Source organism: Bemisia tabaci, chromosome 6, assembly GCF_918797505.1.
Source record: "Bemisia tabaci chromosome 6, PGI_BMITA_v3".
Taxonomy (NCBI): domain Eukaryota; kingdom Metazoa; phylum Arthropoda; class Insecta; order Hemiptera; family Aleyrodidae; genus Bemisia; species Bemisia tabaci.
In genome coordinates, this window is record NC_092798.1 from 7155355 (window position 1) to 7175220 (window position 19866).

The 19866-nt window shown below is 45.3% G+C and overlaps 1 protein-coding gene and 1 long non-coding RNA gene across 6 annotated transcripts in view; both read right to left on the reverse strand.

The window, feature by feature from the left end:
• Positions 1-19866, reverse strand: part of LOC109034175 (max dimerization protein 1) — a 279247-nt gene that overhangs the window by 15376 nt on the left and 244005 nt on the right. The window lies entirely within an intron of this gene.
• LOC140224777 (uncharacterized) overlaps positions 9663-19866 on the reverse strand; it is a 103648-nt gene continuing 93444 nt past the window's right edge. Inside the window, exon 3 of the long non-coding RNA XR_011900027.1 lies at positions 9663-10626. This is a non-coding gene — a long non-coding RNA (uncharacterized lncRNA). The remainder of the gene's footprint in view (positions 10627-19866) is intronic.

The following is a 19866-nucleotide window of genomic DNA, read 5'->3' on the forward strand; positions in this document are numbered from 1 at the left end:
ACTAATTAGAGAGGAGTGATAGTGCCACGTTGCCGCGCCGCAGTGGCGTGGCGTGAATTGCGATATATCGATTGTTATGCCATTTAAACATATGGAAAAGGATCGATAAATGGGGTGTTCGCAGCGAACACCTTAATAATCGATTCTTGTAATTACCGACTTGTCCGTATTCTCCCTGTGTAGGTATTCTGTACTGCTGTGCTAAGGAAAAACGCCGTGTGAGCCTTCAGGCGTTGCCAAATTTCATTTGATAAAACACGAATTTCCTGGTAAACTTACGAATATTTTCATTCTAATTTTTCGGATAATTCGGTTCGCAATTCCACCTGAAATTTCTACGAATGTCTAGGGAAAATATGCATTATTTTTCTTAAAAATGAAGTTTTATCGAAAGATATATGGCAACTCTCGAATGTTCATACGGCGTTCTTCCTTAGCGAGGCAGTAAAGGAAGTCTTTTCAGCGGGCCGATTATTGAAATTTAAACCAGCCCGATAAGACATCGAATTGCGATATATTGCACGGTTAAGATAGGGCTATGTCTTGTCGTAAGCGGCGACATAGAGTCGATGACATTTCAATAATCGCCCCGCAGAGGTACCTAGTGCAAGTCTTAAAGCTGTTCCTTAAAGAGACTATCATAAGAGACAGGTGGTAGTATGAAAGTTTTTCCCCACGTTCTAGGACCTATCAGCCGATGGACCTGTTTCGTCTCGACATCGACCAAAGGACAGCTCTCGGTTAGGACGCGTTGATGCAACTGACATGCGGTTGATGCAGTATCTTAAACAGAAGCGCAACATTTAAACAATCGATGTTACAAAATAAGCGAGCAGCACCGTTGCATAGAGTTATTTTCAAAAGATGGGCTTCTGCAGGAAAGTTTACAAAACATTTCACTGCATCGATTTCCAAAGAGAAGGGCCACGCATTGAGCGTGAGCACGTATTGATTTGTTTACAGTCTACGGTTTGTGGCAACTGGAACGGTCCGGGGCACGAAACGGAGTAGAGTAATCTTGGAGACATAAATTGTCTAGAAATCCGACCAACTTCGAACATCAGACGAACATTAAAATCTTCAAACAACTGAGAAATCGCACACACATTTTTTATTGCTTCATCTGAAACTGTCTGAAGGGCTAAACTTGCAGTATTTATCAATTTTTATTTTTTTTTTTTTGGCTATGGGAAATAGTATACATAAATAGATTTACAAGTGAGAAAATGCGCCGCCTAGTAACGCCATTTCCCATTTAAACGCATGTAGGTATTTTAGCAGATTAGATCATTTTATCGTCTCTCTTCCAATAATTGTTCAATTTATGAACCAAAGGTTATCCTCGCGTTCAGCCCACTTGGTAGCGTCCATTCGAAGACAGAATTCGTCAAATTTCAGACACCTGCAGATTCTCCAAGGAGGAAATTTTGTTGAATTATTGCCGCTGAAATATTAGAAACCCCGTGTGAAAATTAAAACATTGGCTGTGACAATTTTTGTGTTAGAGGGTTGGCCACCCTTTGGGGCCCTGAGAGCTCCATATTTTGACGTGCCCGTATTCTCCCTATACAACGTCTCTATCTCTCACTGTCTTCTCTTTAGAACAGCTTAAACCCTCGCGTTAGGTACCTCGGAGAAGACATCCCTGAAAGACTTGGGGACCGTTTTTCAAACCGAGCGATCACCAGTGACCCAGTTCCCTCATCTCTGACGAGTCAAATCCGAGGGGCTGCTACGACACCAGTGGCATGGCGTGAATTGCGATATATCGATTGTTATGTAATTTAAACCTATGGTAAAGGATCGATTATTAAGGTGTTCGCTGCGAACACCCTGTTTATCGATCCTTTTCCATAGGTTTGAATGGCATAACAATCGATACATCGCAATTCACGCCACGCCACTGCGGCGCGGCAACGGCGTTGGACGACACGGGTGCTCACTGCTCACCGCGCCACCGCCGCAGCTCGGGCCTGAAAAAAATCCCTAGTTAGCTGGGGCGATGACGTGGTATCCACGTGGTGTTCCTCTCCCCGAACGAGGGGGTAGGACGGGGAGGTTCCGATCCACCCGGCCGGGCGACGGGGGGTGGAGAGGGGGACGCTCATGCTCACGGGGTCAAGAAGCCACAGCCGGAGGCGGTCTCTCTCTCGGCTCGAGGCAGGCTTAATCAGCTGCGTTGTCATATCGAGCCGAGTTCTCGATTTTTTATGACTTTTCGAGCACTTCTGTATCATTGATAAATCGCAACTAGAGTCCCTTTATACTGCGAGTATAAATATTAAAGCCTAACAGGGCGGAGCGGCGTGCGCGTGCTGCCAGCGCGAGAGGCTCACTGGTGCCTACAAACCTAAGTGGATACTTCACGCATTGCACGATGCTTGAAGTATCCACTTTTAGGTTTGTAGGTGCCAATGCGCGTTTCGCGCTGGCCGCCCGGCCGCCGTGCGGCGGCGCCTGAAGCAACTATTTCACAACAGAGGTGTTGCACAGTATTATACGAAATTAAACGTATAAGAATGACAGGCATCCTCTAAAAGTATAGATCTTTCCTCGCAAAATAAATCAAGATACTTATCGCACACAGGAAAAATCTAAGAGCCTTTAGCTGAGGCAAATATAGAGGTTTATCCGATTCAGGTATAACAAGGTGGGAATTTCTTGAAAGATAATTAAGTTCTGTTACACCAAAGAGGTGTAGAGAGTTTCAGTCAAGACAACACCCCCTCAAGGAGTCACAGACGGGAATACAAATTACAGAAATTGAACGTTTTTTGTAATCTTTGATCGGCCCATTCTCAAATTCCTTTCTCCGTTCCTTCTCTCATTTCGTTTGTTCCTTGCCCAACCCGTAATTCCCTGGTCCATTCCACATTATAATCTTTGCAATCGGTGAAAATGTAATCTTTATTCCCGTTTGTGACACTGTGAAGGCCTAAAATACGGTAACCAATCAGAAATGGATTCACATTGTCTTGACTCTCAGTATCAAGGGACTCTATTCCGTTCCATTGATTAATCGCAACGATAGACTAATTTTTTGCCGGGAAAAAAGAACGAAAACGATGGGGGAATAGCAATCGAATGGAGTAAGCATCTACGACAACGCAGGGTGTTCGCTTTTTTATCTTGGATTTTCCTGATATTTTAAGTCAATTAAGTCAAATGTTTCACTTTAACATGTGCTGACTGCATGTAGTCGAAAAATAGTTAGCAAACTTTGAATTTCCTGATATTACCAGGTAACATCAAATTTCCGGCTTTCGCTGATGGCCGCGCGACACCTTGCAACGGTATAAAAGTTTAAAAGTTAATTTTGTGGTCAAAGAAAAGGTGCAAGATTTCATTTTGAGGGAGTCGCTTTCCGAGAGTATACACGTGATCATCTTCAATTTTTCCTTTATTTCTTCAACTCCTCTCGAATAATATCCACTCGCACAGCGAGCACAGAAGTACAAAAAAACTGTGCAGTTCCCGCTCTTTTGAAGATTATCAGTGAAAAAATTATCGGTTCTCGATTGATGCCACTCGTGAATATCTCTCTTGCAGGTAGTATGCGATTTTTCGTCAATTTTTCCTCATTAGAGTATAACCCGGTTAAATGCTTATCGACGCTGCGTTTCGGATTGGCGCGGCGCGGGTGGGAGCGGACGCTAGCGCTGAAAATCAAACCAGCTGCAGTACTGACACTTCCAAGAGCCCACTCCAGATGAATTAGCAAGGCCTTGGCGCGCGAAAAAACAAAAAAAGAACGCTGCGGTTCATGCTCGGATCGGTTCATCAATTTATTGACGAGTGGAAGCTTAAAGTATACTGCCGTGCTAAGGAAAAACCCAGTATGAACCTTCAAGCGTTGCCAAATTTCCTTCGGTAACAGGTTCATTATTGAGGAAAGTTATGAATATTTTACTTCCAATTTTTCAGATAATATTGATTGCAATTCCTGAAAATTCCAAGGAAAAATATCCATGGCTTTCCTCAAAAATAAACATTTGATCGAACGAAATTTGACAGCTCTCGAATGTTCATAGGGCGTTTTTCCTTAGCACGGCAGTATACTGATCGCCACGAGGTCGAACGATGGCTCCTTCCTCTGGGAATACGCTTCGTTTCAGGAAATTTTAATTCATCGATTCCCAAACTTTCCCTCGTAAAGCTGCAATTTGCGAGGGGAGGTTTGGCGCCACTAAAAAAAAGGTACGTTCTTCCGCGAGGGAAACGAAAATTTATGGTAAACGGAGCTGTTGGATTTGATATAAATTAATTTAAAATGAACTATGTGCATGGTGATTGCACGCCTGTTGATCTTAGGAATTTAATTGGATGATTTGATTTTTCACATGAAAACGGTCGTGCGGATATTCGTACTTCCAGTGAATTTTCCGCGGAGTACGAAACAAATTCCTCGAAATTTCAAAAGGAATCCACCCGAACGTTCTCTTGTAAAAAATTATATCGACCAGTGGCGTGGCGTGAATTGCGATATATCGATTGTTATGCCATTTAAACCTATGAAAAAAGATCGATTATTAGGGTGTTCGCAGCGAACACCTTAGTAATCGATTCTTTACCATAGCTTCAAATGGCGAGATATCGATAATCGATTATTCACGCCACGCCACTGATATCGACCGGTTAAATTGGACAATAGCTGACGAGGCTTGGTTCCTTTCTGCTAAACGCGATCCAATTTACCTTCACGAGGTTCCATTCAGCATAAATACGTCCATTTACAGCGTGAAGGGAGAGTAATCTGCGTGCGTTGAGAGGTTTCTCTGCGGAGTAAAATTTTCCCGCCTGACAGCTACGTCGCTACGTTGCGGTGCGTGGCGTGGGGAGCGCGTAGCGCGTAGTGGCCTTGCGCAAATTTTCCACGAGACCACGTGGCGCAGTGCATTTGGCACCTCCATTTCATTCCAGCTCGGTGGCGCGGCGGAAAGGCAGGGCATGGCGTGGAGGCCCGAGCCGTACTGCGAGCATTTCCATTTCGGCGCGACCTTGCGCGCGGCAACGGCAGCGCCGCGGATGACGCGTCGGACGTCGAGACGTCCCACGTTGCCGTCCCCCGGAAAAACATACACTAAAACAAGTGACCGGTGTGAGTAGAGGAGCCATTTTTTTCGAGTTAGATCGGAAAATCGGAAAATGGAGATGTTGCATGTGCGAGGGATTTGCGATTTGACTGTTGATTCTTCTGTAAAAGTTCGCGAGAAACACGATGGTGCCACTGGTTTTCTCTGAAATCGACTCCCAAGCTCAAAAAAAGCTCTCAAGTTGAGGCCAAAACGGAGGGGATATCCCGCCCTACCCTGAGAGTCCACCTCTACATCCAAACAAACTCTCCATGCAAAGATAGGGAGCAAATACATTAGCAGGGTTGCCGTGTTTTCAGTTTTGGAGTCCCCAAATAAAGTGGCAGCCCTGTCAATGTATTTGTTCCCTATCTTTGCATGGAGAGTTTGTCTTGATGTAGAGGTGGACTCTCAGGGTAGGGTGGGATATCCCCTCCATTTTGGCCTCAACTTGAGAGCTTTTTTTGAGCTTGGGAGTTGATTTCAGAGAAAACCAGTGGCACCATCGTGTTTCTCGCGAACTTTCACATGCGAATCAACAGTCAAATCGCAAATTCCTCACACATGCAGCATCTCTATTGTGGTTCCTCACTGCGGTTAGTCTCGATGCGCGAATTCGAGCTCCCGAATTTCCGTGCCGACCTGGTGGGATTTTCGCGGATCCGGCGACCTCGCCCAAGTCCCCACTCGACTCGGTCGACACTACCGTCGTCGTCGGAACTGGGTCTGGATGAGGCCCGCGCTGCGGGTGCACGGGCACGGCTACAACCGACCGGGAGCGGGACAAGACCGGGCTACTGCCGCTGCCATGCGCCAGCCGCGCGATACATAAAATTACAACTCCTCCGCGCCCGACGACCGTAGTACGGCTGACCTTGCAACGAGGCCCGTTTTTTTTACGCGCCGCGTTTTTCGTCGCCGTTTCCTCTCGCTTCCTCGGCTACCGCCATTCGCCGACCGGAATCCTGTTCCGATCCCGGTCGGCCGACCCGAGGCTTGCGTCTTCTTCGCAGCCGTACGACCGTCCATGATACTAGAGTACCTTTATAGACAGAGTATGGCCATTTCTGTTCCGGTTTTTCATTGGTCGCTTGAAAATAGGCTGACACGATGTTCTTACGGCCGCAAGTAAACAAACAAGATGGCTGTTATCAGCAAGGAAGATTGAGGTTAGCCGGCCAGGTTGGCCTAGTGGTCAGCGCGTCTGACTCTAGGCCAATAGGTCCCGGGTTCGAATCCCGGTGGTGGCGACAAATTTTCATGGAACTGACGAGTGGATCTGCAGAAACAGATTCCTCTCGGCCTTAATCCCTGAAAATTTGAAAGCCTGGAGCATGGATGTGCCTAAATCCCATGATGTCTAAGGACAATAAATACTGTCTATCGATGGCTGTAGGTTCCAACGGAATATAAGCCACTAAACCAGCAAAAAAAAAAAAAAAAAAAAAAAAAAAAAAAAAAAAGATTGAGGTTATGTACATCTTACATCCTCCTGTGACAAAGGTGAAAGGCGATTTAACAATGTTTTCATGTGTTTTTCGTGTGTTATTCGTAGATATGCTAGTTTTTTAAATTGTTACAGCCGTATAAATGAAATTTTTGTCAAATTTAGCTTCTTATCGATGTTACGGTGAGCCGCCATCTTGTTTGTTTATTTACGGCCGTAAGAGCATCATGAAGCCTAAAAACTCGTTGACCAATCAAAAAGCGGAACAGTTTTCCTGTAGTAAAAAGATACGAATGGCCATACTCTATCTATAAAGGTACTCTAGAATCCCTGTTCCGATCCTGGTCGGCCGACCTGAGGCTTGCCGTCTTCTTCGCAGCCGTACGACCGCCCATGATACTGCCGTGCTAAGGAAGAACGCCGTATGAACATTCGAGAGTTGCCGCATTTCCTTCGATAAAATGCTTATTTCAGAGGAAAATTATGAATATTTTCCCGTGAAATTTTCAGGAACTTTACGCGAAATTGCGTACAAAATTATCTGAAAAATCGAATGGAGTATATTCATAAATTTACCAGGAAATTCTTGTTTTATCAAAGGAAATTTGGCAACGCCTGGAGGTTCATACGGTGTTCTTCCTTAGCACGGCAGAATAGCTGTCAAAACTTCAACTGGGCTTCATTTCGCGATGAAGAACCACTATTTCTGACTCATCAGAGAGATAAATGAGAAACGCTTGTTTTCTTGGGGCAAATGTGTTTTCATGGATGAGATGGAAGTGAACTGAATTTCGCAATGAAAGACTATTACTTTCGGCTCGTTTCAGAGACAACGCATGTGCCATCAGTTTCCACATTCAGATAGGTGCTTCTGTGGATGAGTCAGAAATAGTAGTTCCATTTTGCAAAGTATTGTCCAAATAGTGTCAGATGTCAGAATCATGTATTTCCAAAGCTCTTTAAATGGACTACCACTACATTAGCGATAAGGAACCACTATTTCTGACACCATTTGATTCGATATGGTGAATAGAACTTGAGGAAAAATTTAGAGGCAAAAATACATAAATCCTCGAGGATATTCGGTTTTTACTAACAGTAATTTGACCATGCCTGGAAAATAGGAATTTTTCTTCATTTGAATGGTCGGAGAAAAAGTAAATTAGATGTTTTGAAATGTTCAAGCCTGGAGGCAACGCCACAGGTTTTCTACTGGTAATCGCTTGAATCCGCCCGATGTTACCTTCGAACTAAAGAACCCTCCCTGATAGCTCCTTCAACAACCTTTACGACTCCTCCAAGGGCATCCGAGCAGTGGCGTGGCGTGCTTTGCGATATATCGATTGTTACGCCATTTAAACCCATGGAAAAGGATCGATAAACAGGGTGTTCGCAGCGAACACCTTAATAATCGATTCTTTACCATTGGTTTAAATGGCATAACAATCGATATATCGCAATTCACACCACGCCACTGCATCCGAGCAGAGCACGACCCGAACCCAGACCCGCGTGCCGGAGTCGAGTTGCTCGGACATGCCACCGAGTTACGACTACACTGCCTTGTTCAATGTTTCGGTGTCTGCAACTGTTTGTTTTAATGTCACAATGTTGACACTCCGTCGCGTGATTTCATTGCACGCGAGCGCGATGAGTCACCACGCTCAACTTGTAAATAAAATTTCAGAGACGGACCGGGGGGAGGGGGAGGGAGGAGGAGGAGGAGGAGGAGGAGGAGGAGGATTGGGAATTTTTCCCCTTGGAACCGAGAGAGTATGAGTCTGGAATGTAAACCATACGCTGCGGTCGCAGTGCTGCCATTTCCTGGAACTAACTCCGAACTTCGGAACTTTTGCAATTTCGCGGAACTTCACTCGGAGTCTTCGAAATAGAGATGCTGCATGTGTGAGGGATTTGCGATTTGACCATTGATTCTTATGTAAAAGTTCGCGAGAAACACGATGGTGCCACTGGTTTTCTTTGAAATCAACTCCCAAGCTCAAAAAAAGCTCTCAAAGTGAGGCCAAAATGGAGGGGATATCCCACCCTGCCCTGAGAGTAGTGAGAGTCCACCTCTACGTCAAAACAAACTCTCCATGCAAAGATAGGGAGCAAATACATTCGCAGGGTTGCCGTGTTTTCAGTTTTGGAGTCCCCAAATAAAGTGGCAACCCTGCTAATGTATTTGCTCCCTATCTTTGCATGGAGAGCTTGTTTTGATGTAGAGGTGGGCTCTCAGGGTAGGGTGGGATATCCCCTCCATTTTGGCCTTACTTTGAGAGCTTTTATTGAGCTTGGGAGATGATTTCAGAGAAAACTAGTGGCACCATCGTGTTTCTCGCGAACTTTTACATAAGAATCAACGGTCAAATCGCAAATCCCTCACATTTGCAACAGCTCCATTCTAGGAATATCCCCGTATTTCAGCTATTTTTCGGAATTTCCTCGGAATTTTGGGGCTTTTCGTCAGTTTGACCGATTATTGGATCAACTTTTGATAGTTTTTGGAACAAAATTCGGGCGAGTTTTGAAGTTCATTCTCCTAAAACCCATCGATGGTTCCTAAAATGGTGCGAGACAAAAAAATCTAGAAGTGGTGCAAAATTACAGTGAAGAATGGGCGAACGACCGAGTTCTCGTCATTCGAGGAGCAAAGATGATGGGGAGGGGGAGGAGGTGTTGGTTTCACGCTGACACCCCCGTGGGTTTCGCCGGGGGAGACCCGCGCACCTGGGCTATTCGTTACTTAAAACTAAAAGATGTAAATAAATAATCGACCGACAGAAATAAGCGTATGTCAATTATAAAAATGGGTCACGAGTTTAGCGATACAGCGAGCGCCCGGGCGGCTAGGCGAGCGACACTTGTTGATGGGACCGCGGACACGCAGCGTTGCCGGCTCGGATTTAATTTTTTTTTTAAAAACAAATTATGCATCTGAAGAAGAAATATACATCTGAAGAAAGAGATGCACAGAAGTCGAAATGAAAACTAGGGGAAATGATGGATTCTTTAGTCTATAGATGGCTAGAAAACCCGTTCAAAAACATCTTATTACATATCTTTGATGTTCGGATTGTTTTAGGTTAAATTCTTTTTAATTTTATTCAAAGAAATAATTTATGGAGGGGAATTTTTTTTTTTTAAATTTTTGGAAAGGAAAAATTACAATGGAGCCGTTGAGAGGCGGGTAAGATAAACGGCTAGATCTAATTTCCAGTTATCGCTTCTGTGATTGTATTCTTTTGGAAGAGAGATAATTAATTTCCAACATACTTTTTCGAGAGGAAGACCATTCCTCAATAATCCAAAGCGACCGAACAATATTTTATTTAATTTCTTTCTGCCTCTCTCGCCATACCAGTTGCTTGGATGGAACTGACAACATAAATGGATGTCAGTCAATCCAAAGGTTTGGGCACCAACACCAACCTACGACGGCTGATCGCACTGATCCATGTTGCCGATTTCCGAGGATATGCACTTTTTTCCGAATCCTAATCCTAAATCTAACTCCTAAAATTGGCAGCGGTGAAATTAAAACGTCTTAATACGTTCCCCATTTTGCGCTCGCTCAAGGCCAGACGTCCTGGTGAAGATGGATTGTCTGGGCGGACGCCGTGGGTCACAATATTTCGCTGAATTTTTTCAAGTCATCATGACCTATTCCAATCAGGGTGGAGCGGTGAAACGCTTTGATCTGGGCCCGAAATTTCGCCTCTAATTGTGAGCGCCTTCTAGACCGAGTTCCGTACACGTTGAGGTGACTCCAAGGACTATCGATGTACATATCATCGTGGAGGAAAAGTAAAGATACTTGAAAATCGTATTTATAGCTGATTTTGGCGTCGACAATGAAAAAAGGTTAAATCAGCCATTTTTCTGGTGTGGCCTCTCAATTTACAAGTTATCTCTCGTGAGAGGAGTGGTAGATTCAATTGCATTTCTTGATTGGTGCCCAAATACGCTGATAATATTTCTCCGAGTTTTTTCATCTTCTCTCGATTCAGTGTTTAATTCTTGAGATTTGCGCTTATGACTGGACTAAATACAACTTACAGGTCGGACGAGCTGATCACTTCAAAAATTAGATGGTGGCGAAATTACCTGCAACAAACAGAAAAACAGAGAAATTAATGTTAAGAAAACGGATACGAGCTCAAATCGGTGATTAATCAAAAAAACTAGGGGGCTAATGTCCCTGACCGCTTCATGGTCCAACCCCCCAAACAGTTTTGCGCCTCATTCGCCTCAGGTGTTGTGCTTTAATGGTCTTGTGATTTTATATGATAGAGGATGATATGGATTAAGAGGCTACGAAAGGTTGCAAAATTGACTCAAACAATTCAATTTTTTATAAGGAGGCACCGGTTCGAATTGTGTCCGCAATTTGTCCGATTATTGCACGATGAAAAATCAGTAAAATTTGCAGTCAGAAATGCCGAGGATTCACCTGGTAAAAATGAAATTTTCGGGGGTCAATTTGGCAACATCGAATGTAGTTACGTCCTTATGTGGGAGAATCGTCACCTTCCAGGCAAAGTATCACAAGCGCCATGCGACGTTTAAAAATTTCCGCCGCCATTTTATTTCTTTACTGAGAAATTGTTGGTTGAATCTGTTTGGAAATTTCACTAAATTTTATCGGCAGCACAAAGAAAATTCAGTGAAATTTTCGGACAGCTTCGTTGAACAATTTCTCTGTAAAAAAATAAAATGGCGGCGGAAATTTTTAAACGTCGCATGGCGCTTGTGATACTTTGCCTGGAAGGTGACGGAATGACGATAAAACAGCCAGTCAGGTGGGTCCAATAACCGCTAGCATTTGCCGTGCTGGGACTGTTAAACGTTTCAGCGTCCGGTCGTGTTGGTGGAAAGTTGAACCATACGCGATTGGATGTTCTCGTGCCCGTAGCTTGGGAGTTGAGCAAGGCGCTGAAGCCGCGGCGCTACGAGCTTAGCACGGGCGTCGCGGTGCGTTTTGAAGCGGGTTTTTCGGGTCAAGGCATTTAAGGTGCGCTGAAAGGCTCGCTCTCGGCTCGGTGCGCGCTCGCTAGTCCGGTTAAGGTCTTTTCGGTCCACGCCGGCGCACAGTGGATCGAGTCACTTAGAGCAGGGTGTCTACTTAAAAGAGGCTGGCCAAAAATCAGTGCTTTTCCAGTACTTTTTTAGAACATTCCCAAGAAATTCACTACTTCCTCAACAGAAAAATTCAGTACTTTTTCAATACCTTCAACTGACAAAATCCGAACAATTTCAAAAATTTGAATTTCCCGCTCAAATTGCGACAAAAATGAAAAAAATCCGGGATTTTTTGCAAACTTTCCGCACTTTTTCAGAACTTCCAGACCGCCCTTGAAAAATCAGTGCTATTTCCGGACTTCCCTGGGAAAAAAAAAACACATTGGATCCAGAGTCCAGACTCTTACAAACATCGACAAGAAAAAATACTCTTGATTCAATCAGATTTAAGCTTAAATCAAGAACCAAGCCTCTTAATTTGAGCGGATTTCCTTTTGATTTAAGCTTAAATCTGATTGAATCAAGAGTCCTTTTTCTTGTCAATATTTGCAAGAGTCTTGACTCTAGATCCAATGTGTTTTTTTTTTCCAGTGGTGTAGACACCCTACTTAAAGAGTTCGGACATGAAATTTTTGACTCAAACTCCAAATTTTGATGTTTATTTCGTCACATTTTACATTTCAAGGGGTGCTTCTCGAAGAAAATTCTACGAGGAAACCAATGGTACCACTTCCAGAACCTCAAATTTTTGTATGAACGGAGTTATGAGCGTTTAAAGTTTCCGAATTTTGTCCGGCCTCTCCTGTTGACTCGATCCACTGTGCGCTCGTTGGCTTTTGCCATTGATGGATGAGCCATTGAATTCGCCCGCGGCGGCCGCATCCACAACCGCCATCGGTGGATTCGGGACGGAACGCCCTTTTTCGTCCGTTAGCGGTTGCCCAGGAGTATCCTCCCTGCGGACTCGCTATTGAAATTGATAATCAGTCGAGTCGAATGGTTAATTTTTGCGATCGGAGAATTTCAGCTGTGATTCAGGTTTTAGAAACGATTTAAGGGTCAAATGTGATGAAAGATGCGATGGATTCGTTTATTGCCAAAAAAGTTAAGTGAAACTAGTATTTCAGCAAGTCGCTCGATACTTTTACGTCCGTTTACTCCCTCTGTGGAGACCTTAATTTCAGTGGCCGATTGGGACCCACCTGCCACCTGAGGGCGTTGAGCAGATCTGTCATGTTTAGGAAAAACGGTGTTTAACATTCGATAGTTGCCAAATTGCCTCCGATGCAACATGTATTTTTTTGAAGAGTTGAGCATATTTATCCTGGAAATTTTCAGATTTTAGAGATTAGATTGCGAGCAACATTTTCTGATAAATTTGAAGAAACAAACACAATTTTCCTTATTAATCCTTTTTTTTTCGAAGAAACTATAACAACGTCTGAAGGCTCGTACGTCGTTCTTCCTTATCACGGGAGGACGGCTGGCGATCCGCGGAAGCTCGAAGCGGTCCACGGGCGAAATTTTCCGCGGCGGCGGGAACTGCGCAGAACGGATCCGGAGCGGGGCCGGCCTTGGGCGTAGCGCGATCTGGAACAATGAGAGGAGCCCGCGGTCGGGGGGCGGGGGCGGGGGAGGGGTGCGCGATTAGGACCCGTTAAGAGCGCGCGGGACCTTGCAGTCGAATGCACGGGCGATTATGATGACATTCTGACGCGATCGCCACCGCAGAGCCGCGAAATTGACCGCCTTTTGATGGCGATCCTCGTCGGCGCGCGGCGCCCGCGAGTCCCCGCGGCGCTGTTGCCGCGAGGGCGGGCTTGGGGCCGTCGTCCAGTTTCACCCCGATGTTAGAGTCCCTTTATACCCAGAGTTACGACAACTCACTTTTGGTTGGGCCAGGGTTGGGCTGAAAGTGGCCTAAAAAAAATCCAATTCTGATTGGTTCTCGCTCATGGAGGCCGAAACGAGTGCACCAAGATGGCGGTACCTCGTATGTGAACAAGAATAATGAAAATATTACCTAATTGTGGTTTATCAAGAGTAAATTGTTATTTCCATCGGTCCAAAATGAAAATAGATTAAGAAATTATTCACAAACCAATCTCATTTTATTTTTAATTGATCAGTTTGTTGATGTTGTTGTTTTTGTGTGACAGACATCGCAGGATTCCTGATCCTTATCCCTCAATATCGTTCGTTTGGGTGCACTCCTTTCGGCCTCCATGGCCAGCCAAGGCCGGCTGTCAGTCAGCTGATAATCGAGTTGTCGTAACTCTGGGTATAAAGGGACTCTACGATATATTAGGAGCAGGGCCGAATGGAGATGTTGCATGTGTGAGGAATTTGCGATTTGACTGTTGTTCCTGATGTAAAAGTTCGCGAGAAACACGATGGTGCTACTGGTTTTCCCTGAAATCAACTCCCAAGCTCAAAAAAAGCTCTCAAGTTGAGGCCAAAATGGAGGGGATATCCCGCCCTACCCTGAGAGTCCACCTCTACATCCAAACAAACTCTCCATGCAAAGATAGGGAGCAAATACATCAGCAGGGTTGCCGTGTTTTCAGTTTTGGAGTCCCCAAATAAAGTGGCAGCCCTGTCAATGTGTTTGCTCCCCATCTTTGCATGGAGAGTTTGTCTTGATGTAGAGGTGGGCTCTCAGGGTAGGGTGGGATATCCCCTCCATTTTGGCCGCACATTGAGAGCTTTTATTGAGCTTACTAGATGATTTCTGAGAAAACCAGTGGCACCATCGTGTTTCTCGCGAACTTTTATGTAAGAATCGATGGTCAAATCGCAAAGCCCTCACACATGCAACATCTCCATTAGAGCTCAAGGGCTCAGGGTGCTGGTCATCGGGGGCTCCAAATCTTAAAGTTGGAGGGCCCCTTTACACCGAGAATTTCAGTCTCCAAAGACTCCTAGATGATCCGGAACGGAAAATCGCCTACGGGGCGACCTGGGATAGCACCCCGGCTAGTCCGTCCCTGATTATGAGCCATAAGAGCATACGGCCCGGTGGCCCTCGCATATTTTCTGCACCCCTGCTGTGAACCATGGACCAATCTCTAAAATACTCACCGATTAATAACAGGATTGATTCCGGTGTGTGGGAAAATCTCAGGAAATAGCGCAGAATGTCTTGCTATTTTCCTGACATGTCACATTTGGTCAGAAATTTTCCTCGTAGTCCCAATTTTTCGATGACTTTTAAAAAACTCTCACCCTACCTACTAAACAACACTAATGAATTACAAACGAGCGAGGCCACTGAACTAGGCCACAGTTGTCAGATTGTGCGATAAAATGTGAATACTTTACTTGGATTTAAATAGGGAAAAGTGCTGATTTTTCAGCACAATCTGGCAACTTTGAACTAGGCCGACCATCTCGAGCACTTAAGTCTCGTTCGTTGAGTTTCAAGTCCCCGCTCGTTTCTTCAGTCGATAACAATGGGAAACGGGATGGCTCCTCGTTACCGGCGGAGCTTTCACACTAAAACGTCATATGAGCCTCCTAGCGTTGCCAAATTTCCTTCGGTATTTTACAAATTTACTAGAAAACTTTCCAATGTATTTCTTGAGATTTTCCAGCGAATTATAACCTAAATTTTATCTAAAATGTCTGAAAATTTCAAGAGAAAACCTTCATAATTTTCCTCGCGAGTGGATATTTAACCAGAGGCAATTTGGCAACGTCCAAATGCACATACGATGTTTTTCCTGAGGGGGGAGCGCGGTGGAGGGCCGCAACGGCGACGAGAGATAGATACCATCTCCAGTGCGCGGTTGCATCTGTGAAGGGACCGCCGTTGTCTTGCTCGTCGGAGCCGGCGAGCGGGGAGGGGGGGAGGGGGCCTCGGGCGCCGGGGCTGGAGCGAGGGGCGGCGATGGTTCCGGGTCATTAAGAGTTGTAATTGTCGGTAAATTCGGCGCTTTAGACTGCTCGTTAAGTTCCGGACCGCCGAAGATCGAGGGAAATCCCTCCCTGCCTCCCCGTCCCCCCCTCACGGATTTCATCGGGAGGGCTCTTCTCGGGATCAGCGTTGCCAGATCGGAGATCGAAGAAGTCGACTTTTCCAGAGAATTAGACATTTTAGAAGATTGGAAGGGTGCATGTCACGGATTTGACTTTCAGAAAAAATCCCAGGAACATCTAAATTTTAAATTCTGTGCGTTTTCACCGTATTTTTTCGGAATTTTTCGCGTTTTTCAGGAATTTGCGTGTTGCACGACCGAAAAATCGAAGGCATTCTGGAGTTCTAAATTTCAAGAAAATTAGACATTTTAGAAGATTAGACGGGTGCATGTCACGGATTTGACTTTCGGAAAAAATCCCAGAAACAGAGTGCGTTCGCAGTATTTTCTAAATTTTCAATTCTGTGCGTTTTCCCCGTGTTTTTTCGGAATCGTTCGTGTATCTACGGGAATGTGCGTGTTGCATACCCGATAAATTGAAGGCACTCTGGATTTCTAAATGCCCGCGCTGAGAAATAAAATAATATAGAATTTTATCGTCACATATAATTATTTCCATCCCTTGAAAATGAACGTGTAGTTCAAGCGAACTCCTTTGAGAGCAGAAAAAGCTCTGATTAATTTTGTAAAAGTCAATCCGCCTCAGCCCACCAAAACACTTAGATCCGGAGCGATATTTCTCTCGGAACAGTCATTACGGTGGCTTTTAGCCCCGCTGCAAGATCGGTCCTCCCGTTCAACCCCAAGTCGGACAGTGGCGTGGCGTGTCTTGCGATATATCGATTGATCTGCCATTCAAACCTATGGAAAAGGATCGATAAACAGGGTGCTCGCAGCGAACACCTTAAAGATCGATTCTTTACCATAGCTTCAAATGGAGGAGAATCGATATATCGCAAAGCACGCCACGCCACTTAAGTCGGAGAATCTCCCGAACGATTCGGCAACTTTCGGTTCGTTCCGGGGAACTTGAGAATCGGTTACCAACACCGCTGGGAGGGGGGGGGGGGGTTATGATGGTCTGGCGTCGTGACGAGGCAGGACGCGGCAGGAAACGCGGGTATTTCGAGTGGCGCCGGCGCCCGCCCGGTCCGGAGTCCAGGATTTCCTACCGAGTTGGCGTGGAAATTCGGGAGCAGCAACCATACCCATGTTGTGTTGCGCGTCGGAAATCGGGCATGAGAGCGGGTGTCAGGCCTGGTTAATTTCCAGTCGGAGCTGTCCGTGCTCATTAGGCTGGCGTGCCTCGACGTTGATTTCCAGTTTGATTTCGTTCAAACTCGCTGCCACTGGAAGGGTTTGATTTTAGGAGATTCGGAGAGAGCGGTTTTTTCTTTTTTTGGGGGGGGGGGGGGTGGGTCTTTCAGTTTGTAGAACCGAACCGAAATTTTTAAAATTAAAATAAGTTCCCTGACTTTTCCAAGTTTTCTAGACCAAGTTGGTATATTCTTCCAGTCCACGAGGGAACTATGAGCGCCTTGACATAGAGGGACAGAACTGTCTCTGGACAGAACGGACAAGTCGGTAATTTTGAGGTTAAATCATGGAGCTCTTAAGGCCCAAACGGGCAGCCAATTTATGGATTCAAATTATCCAGAGTGATTAATTATTACGATTGCTACGATCCTTCGTTGGTAAAGCACATATTCGACTTATTTTTTGCTTAAATATCCTCATTTTTGCGGAAGAACGCTCATTTATGAACATTCTTAGCCATTTTGGGTTGACATTGGAGTCTGAAGATAGGCAGTGACATTTTTCGTTTCCAAAGGTTGGCTGTCCTTCTGGGCCCTGAGAGCTCTATATCTCGACATGTCCGTACTCTCCCTATACAGGTACTCTACCCTGGCAGTGTGAATAAAATATTTCGTCTTGGACAACACCCGAGCACTCTCGATCCCTCCTACTCCTGTCGCGTCGCGTCGCGGCGCTTCACCGCCCACCGGTGCGGATACCCGGATCGATGGCCGGTCACCCCGCCCGGACGGACCGGGCGCGGGGCCGGAACAGGCGGGTGTCAACCCCGTCTCCGCCCCGGTGAAAAGAACTCATCAAACTTTCAGAGGGCTGGCTCGGGCGCGGAAAGTAAACAGCGTGCACAAACTTGACCCCCCCGGCTGCTCTATCGATTGCGTGAAAAATGTAGGCTACGCGCTACTAGCCGTCGCGAGAACGTTCGCCGCCCGGGCCGCCCACCGCCCGCGCGCTATCGACTCGCCGCCCCGCCGTACAGTAGAACGACCCTTCGGCCGAAGTCGGGGATGAAATTCTTTGAGTCCCTTTATGCTGAGAGTCAAGACAACACCCCTCATGGAGTCACAAACGAGAATAAAGATTGCAGAAATTGAACGTTCTTTGTGATCTTTGATCGGCCCATTCTTAAATTCCTTTCTTTGTCCCTTCTCTCATTCCGTTTGTTCCTTGTCGAACCCGAAATTCCTCGGTCCATTCCAGATTATAATCTTTGCAATTGGTGAAAATGTAATCTTTATTCCCGTTTTTGACACTGTGAAGGCCTAAAATACGGGAACCAATCAGAAATGGATTCACATTGTCTTGACTCCCGGTATAAAGGGACTCTAGAAATTCTTAACTTGGACTCCAAATTTTTCAAGTACATTTCGTCATAGTTTAAATGATGTGGGGTGCGTTTTAAAGGAAATTAGACAAGAAAACCTATGAAAACTACTGTTAACTGTTAACTTCTACGTTTCCGATCGACGAGAATACGAGCTTTCAAAGCTTTCCTTTCATGTTTGCTTTTTCCCACTTACTCGCCCCATTGTGCGCCGCTCTTCGTCGCGTCGCGCGGGAAACTCACCCCTTCCGCTTTTTGGCCGGCCGGGGCAATCCGGCAATTTCTGGGGGCACCCGGGTCACGTGGGAGGAGACTTAACCATGCCGTGGGAAAAGCTAAAATGTACCCCGAAAACCTAGCTCCTTTTAGAAGGAGAATGAGTTGGGAGTGCTTTCGAATCAACTTCCTACTTACGTCAAAAACACAAATAGCAGAGAAACCTATTTGAATGTGTGTCTGCTATGTCAAGAGCCTGAGTCATGAGAAAAACAACTTGAGAACTTCTCTTTTCCGGCTATCTTTTCCGAAGAGGCTATTTATCGATTTTTCGTCGTTACGACGATTCATGTACGATGGCGATTTTGCAAGCTGGCAACATGGTTTATCCTCCATTTAAATCCATTAAAAATATCGATTTTAAGCGAGGCGAGCTATCTCTCCAGGAATCGATTGTTCAACATGCATTTTAATGGAGTAACCCGGTGCTGCTAACTGTCAAGAATCGCCACTGTCCGTGTATGCGAACTGGCGTGAATTTTCAATACATATCTGATGCTGAAACTGACAAAGCTTGGATTGCCGACAACGTCGACACAAAAAGACATAAAGTATCAAAAATCTATACAGAGCACACCGAATGAGTTTTTGTCGTCATCAAGCCTTTCTATCTGAACCCAAGCCTACCCTGCGTATCGTCCTGCCAAACTTTTGTGTTTATCACAGAGCTTAGAAATCATAGATACACAGCAGGGCATGTCTACTAAAACAGGCTGGTCAAAAATAAGTACTTTTACAGGACTTTTTGAGTACATTCTCGAGAAATTCAGTACCTCCTCCAACAGAAAAATTCCGTAATTTTTCTGTACCTCCATTATTGACGAAATTGGAAACATTTCAAAACTTTGAAATTGCGACAAAAATGATACGAAATTAGAAAAATTCCGGACCTTTTTGCGGATTTTCCGCACTTTTTCAGTACTTCCGGACCGCCCTTAAAAAATCAGTGCTATTTCCGAACTTTGCGGAAATTCCGGACTTGTAGACACCCTGCAAAGAGTTTGAATATATTCAACATTTGGAGGGTCCAGATGCGGCTTGGTTTCTTCCTGTTAAACTCGATCCAAACGGCTTTCCAATACCCGGACTCTCAGTATACTTTTTTCCAAAAATCGACACGGGATCGGCCTCCGAGGCTAGAATTTCATGGAAGATAAAAGCTCTGTTTGGCAAGCGCGGGTCGGAAAAAGTAAGCTCTCTGTGGGCAGAGACAGGAGGGGGCGGCGAGGGTTAGAAACCGAGGGATTTGTCGCTCGCGCTAACTTGTTACGCGTTGAAAGAAACCGCGCTGTCTGCGTCGGAAAAACAGCGAAATTTTGCCAGTTCTCGTGCGAGAAAATAAACCCTCATCGCTCTTCGCCCTCTCTACCGGCAACTTTCAAAACCATCGGAATTTGCGCTACTCGACCATGACTCGAAAAATGGGAACCAGTGTTCGTTGAGAACATACTACGTTTGCATCACCGCAAAAATATTTCCACTTGAGCAACCGTT